The sequence below is a fragment of the Pinus tabuliformis genome, chromosome 6, assembly GCF_031772625.1.
Source record: "Pinus tabuliformis cultivar Carrire ecotype Pingquan chromosome 6, CPIR1, whole genome shotgun sequence".
NCBI classification, from domain to species: domain Eukaryota; kingdom Viridiplantae; phylum Streptophyta; class Pinopsida; order Pinales; family Pinaceae; genus Pinus; species Pinus tabuliformis.
In genome coordinates, this window is record NC_142292.1 from 1343869125 (window position 1) to 1343875124 (window position 6000).

General features: G+C 31.0%; 1 pseudogene; it reads right to left on the reverse strand.

Annotated features, from left to right (window-relative positions):
* Positions 1–287: 287 nt before the first annotated feature.
* On the reverse strand, positions 288–1682 carry LOC149263580 (aspartic proteinase nepenthesin-1 pseudogene; annotated as a pseudogene).
* Between the last annotated feature and the right edge of the window lie 4318 nt (positions 1683–6000).

Consider the following 6000-nt stretch of genomic DNA (forward strand, 5'->3'; position numbering starts at 1 on the left):
CCATTGAATGACGTTGGCCTTTCATTAAATTATATATATATTCCATACACAATTAAGAATCCATGGTTTAATGAATTTGATCAATATTCCATACACAGTAAAGAATTCATGGCTCAATGAATTTGAAATCACAGAAACAACCTTGCTAATTACATATTTGCATATAGTCTTAAAAAAGAGTGTTTACATATGCTGATAATTGAGCAGAACGAAATCCTAGGAAGAAACATAAAATTCTAATAGTGTACGAGAGAGAAAACGCATGATATCCATGTGCTCGCTTACGCTTACAAGGCATCACAAACTGCGGGTGCAAAAGAGAACATGTTGGTGCCGACGTCATAGAGAATTTGGTAGTTGTGCTGTTGAAAATTGCCTAATATGGACATGTTTGGACTAGGTAGCATTGCCAGGCAGATAACACCACTGGTATCAACGTACATGTAGTTTTCTGGCTCCACATTATAATCTGCTCCCTCGAAGTGGAATGTTAAAGTGGGAAAGTTAAAATCGTTATTAGCTGGAAAGTTAAAACAGAGGTCTAGTCCGATGTCTGACCCATCCACTTGCTGCAAGTGACTGGAAGAAGAGATTAAGGATTTCCTCAAAACTTGATATGCACCGTCATACAGAAATGTGAAAGTGGTTCCAGAGTCTATCACAAATCCGCCACTACCATACTTTTGATCAATATCAAAAGAATCATCAGGGATATCCAATAGTGCACCTCCAAGGCTAATTCCTCCCAACGAAAGATAATAGGAACTTGATGCTGCGCTGTTTTGAATAAAAGGAGTTGAACTGACAGCAGCCGCGCCCTTGAAAGTAGCAGTGTGACCTATAAACAAAGGGCTGCCTCGGGAAGGATAATCATTAAAAGACGTGAGGCAGTAAGCAAACTTATCACCTCCTACTGAACCAAGCTGTGTAATTAAAGATAAGTCACCTCGTCCGAAGCCTACCATTCCACCTGTTTGGCCGAAGTGGCCTTCATTGTTTACGCCGCAACCAAACTGAATCTCGTCGACTGACTCTGATGAAAAGGTAAACCTTTCAATTGAGAGGGTCCCTGTGCTGAAGGAGTCATCACCATACGCATACCTGTAATTACACAGATGATCAGCGTTGCAACCCATATTAGGTTTTGCCTGGCACTCAGAGCTATTGCATGGGACGGTCATGAAAGTGGAGGACTGGATAGGATCGTAGATTGGAGAGGTTTGATTATAGCAATAATCACAGGGCAAACACTGTGTCCATATCAAGTCACTGCCCGTGTCTAGAATTCCAGAATATGATAAAGGCGGCTCACCAATTCCTACCTCCATCAAAAATTCTCCACTTCCTGCACTTATCGGAGCTTGGATTCTTGCACTTTTATGAGCTAATTGAGCAGCAGCCTTTAGAACTACAGATTTATGCAGTGCTTGAACCCTTGCTTGACTGCGTTGCACTGCTTGCTTAACCCTTTCAGTCGACGTAATATTCCCTGGAAAGAATGGGGAAAGCCATGAGTCTCTATGCACCAGATCTATTCTCAACCCAACAGCGGGTTTCTGCTCAGGCACTGGAACCTTGCGCTCAAGCGGCCTGCATTGCATCAATGGTAATAGGGACAGCAATAACAACAAATGAATAAGGAGGGGTTTGCAGGGAGCGCTGCAAGGAGATTGTGCAGCCATGCTTCGTGAATGGAAAACACGTACGTACGTTGAGGCGTAGCGAATGGTTTACTCTACCAGAGGAGAGGGGATGATTTCTCTGTCTGTCTATTGGACATAGAATTATTAGAATCAGAAGTCGTTTCGTTTGCTCTCTAGTTTTGGAGATCCAAGTCCAGTAATATAAACTTTATTTTTTTATAAATAGAAGTTTTGGGGATCGAAGTCCAGTTTAAGTAATACATATGTTTAGAAGTCGTTTCGTTTGCTCTCTAGTTTTGGAGATCCAAGTCTACTCCAATACATATATTTATTATTACAATTAATAAACTTTGATTAAAAACCGTGATGGTCCGCATATTTTATATATATATTTTATAAATTGCCTCATAGAATCCCTTAAACCCTAATCTATACGCATGCTACGCACGCTTCTTCATGTCTTTCTTGCCTCCCACCCACAGTAGGGGGAGAAGAACTACACTTAACTCTGCTAACGATATAATGTGTTTTATAAAATTTATGTTTAAAAACATTTGTTAGCTGCAGTTTGAATAATGTAATATGTTATTGTTAGATTTATATTTTACTTAAAAAAATAGAATTTAGTACTTTAATATTTATTTTATTTAAAAATATTTTTATGTGGAAAAATATAATTAAAAAATATTTAACCTCTATTTTTATTTATAAAATTTGTGTTATTATATATATAAAATATAATATAATATGGATATATATTCTATCTTTTGTTTATAAAATTTGTGTTATTATATATATAAAATATAATATAATATGGATATATATTCTATTTTATTAGAAAAAAGTTTTATTAAAAGATATTTGTAAAATATTTTATTTTATTATGTTGCTTTTTATTTTAATATTATAAAAGTTCAATTTTAATTTTTGCTATCTATTTGATAAGAGAATGTGATCCACAAGAATGTGAGACTTTTTAAGTATATTATTTTTTAATATATTTGATTTTCATATGGCTTACCACATTTCAGAAATTTTGAATATTATTTAAAATTTAATATCAATTTAAATTAAAATATCTTATAAAAACGATTTTGATAATTATTGTAGGAGAAAAATAGTTGCTAAATAAATAGGTAAGTAATATCATAACATTTTTATTTAAAATTAACATTATACTCTTAAAATTTAGATTCATTTAACATTCAAATCAATATTAAGATAGTTTCATATTTAAATATTGTAATATCTGTTATATTAATTAAATCTAATGATATAAAGATCTCTGATATTTATGATAATCTTAAAATGCAATTAAATCTATATTCTATATTTAAATAAATAATACTTTAATATTATAAATAATATTTAAATGATAATTTATTAGACGATTGATCATCTAACTAAAATTTATATATGAATTAGTTTACTTATTACAACTAATTATAAAATCACAAAACTAATAAATTTATAATTTATCTTTTCTTGTTATTATACTTATATTCTTTTAATATACTATTAAGTTAAAGTCACCTTTTTATAACAACAATTAAGTCTCACACATACCTTTAAATTATTTTAAACTATTAATTACCATTATATAGCTTTACATATTTTATTATCATTTATTTAATAGTTAAATGTAAATTTATTCTTTATATCAATGACCAATCTATCAATAGCTATTTATATATACTAAAGATAATATTACAACATATCTATAACATATTCCATATTTATAGATATTAATTATAAGAGTGAAGATGCAACTTATTTGTAAGTAGTCGATATATATATATATATATATATATATATATATATATATATATATATATATATATATATATATATATATAGAGAAATAAAGATATATATTTTCTATAAGAGAAAAAAAAGCTAATTTTTATTACAAAGAGAAATAGAGATTGATTCAACATTCTCCAAAGTGTATTAAAAACAAATCCCTAAACAAATTATTATTTTAGTACATGACCCTATAAAATTTTAAGAAGGAAAAGAAAAAAGTATTTGTTGACATGTTTAAAAAATGATATTCATTCCATTTACTTTTAGAAAACCACACTAGGAAATGAAGAGCCTCCTTGGATAACATGTGTTCATGCTAGTTAAGTTCTATATGCATGTGGAAAAAAGATGTTCATTTAAAAATCCCTTTCTCACAATATCTCTTTGAGGGTGTGATTAATACTTGGAATATTAGCATCCACTTTCCTATTAGCCTAGTCAATCACAAGCTTGGAGTCACTAAGAACCTATAATTTTTTTAATTTTGAGATGTCTATGTGTGTATAGAAGAGTCCAGAAGGTAGTGAATGTTTCCTTTGTGTTTGTTCTCATCCTAGGATGATATCACATAAGATAATGATGAATTTGGTTAAGAAATAAAACAATTCGTACTCCACATTTTTTAGCATATCTATGGTTGGCAACATCAAATAATTCCTAAGGAATTTGATTGTCTATATTTGGCATGATTGATACAAAAGATCTCTTTATTTTATGGCTCTGAGCGAAATTCTTTACAAATATTTTCAATAATCCCACTAGTAACTTTGAGAGAAACTAGTTTTGCCTAGAATATAAACTAATTACGATCCCAACATATGTGCTAAATAAAAATAACTATAAAATTTGGATAGCATTGAACTGACGAATTTGTTGCCCATTCTTAAACACATTCTTCTAAATTTATTTTGTCCCAACTAATAGCAGAATGTTGAAAAATGATACCAAGGAGGTCCTTGTGCTTTATACCTAACCCAGGAAAAATTATAAAGTGCACCCCTTGAAAGTAACTTTTATGAGTTTGTTAAAGTCGTGTGACTTTTCGTTACATTATGAGATTATAAAGTACTTGTTTTTAGTGATAATAACAAATACTACAAAAGTATCTCATTGAATCCACTAAGTTTTTTAGGGTCCTTTTGTAACAGACTTTGGCTTTTCATGATATTATCAATATTCCATTCACAGTCAAGGGTTCAATGAATTTGAAATCATAGAAACAACATTGTTTACATATAGTCTTGAAATTTTTTCTTATAATTTACCTGCAGAAAGGAAACAAACTCTAGGAGCAGACTCAAATTTGTATGAAAAGTTTTTAGGATGAAACAATAGTGGGAACAAATTTTGATCATCCAAAAAATATAGTGTAGAATATAAAGGAGAAAACACATGATATCCATGTGCTTGTCTTACAAGGCATCACAAACTATGGGTGCAAAAGAGAGTGTGTTGTTTTTTTGTTCATACAGAATATGGTAGTTACGTTGTTGAAAATTGCTTGACACAAACATCTTTGAACTAGGTAACATATTCAGGCACATAATGCCACTAGTATCAAGGTACATGTAGCTTTGTGGCGGCAAATCATAATCTTCTCCCTTGAACTGGAAAGTTATTAACTTCTACTAATGATAGATTCTTGATTTCACCAAACATTCGATTGAATATTGAAAAATTGCACCATTAAAAAAGAATTGAGGCAAGGAATTTCATTAACTTAATTGTAACATGATGGCCCACAAATTTCAGCGTCTTATAGTGATGTTACAAGAGGAACAAAAATCATTGCTGTCTCAACAAACTATATTGTTGTTATAGGGGAAACAACAAATCATTTCTCTGACAACAAACTACAGTGTTGTTACAGGAGAAATAACAAATCATTGATGTCACCGAAAACTACAGTGTTATTACAGGAGGAACAACAAATCCTTTTTTTCCATCCATGCAGTCTGTAAAAAAATAGTTTAAAGATCCCTTTGTAACTCCCCAACCAAGGATATTTTTGGAAAATTGCTTGTGAGATACCAAATAGACCAAACTCTGCACAAAACCCATATGCCAGAATTTTGAATTTCGTCTTCCTTTGATAAGAAATTGACTTACGAATTTGACGATGGTTTCATTTATGAATTTTCTTTCTTCTGTAGGCTTGATAGAGAGTGTTCTCTATTCTCGAATCTATAATGTAATATGACTCTTGCCAATACACAAACTTGGATGAAAAAGTACTGGATTAGAGGACTAACTAAAATATAATTCTCCAGGTTCTCATTTAAATCTAAATCATAGAGAAAATACAGTGCAGGAATTCCTCATTCAACACAAAGATTTAAAGACCAAATCAATTTCAATATTCAAGTATTAATATTATGGTTCACAAACCTCACAAACACGTATGCAAATAATTGTCTCACACACAGTTACGAATTTGATTTGTTGATACAAAAAGCAACTAGTTTAAGAAATGTTGTTCAATTAACTTCAATCTCACACCAAAACTTCGAGGACCCAAAAATGTTCCTCCTCTCTCCCCAAAAACTAAAAA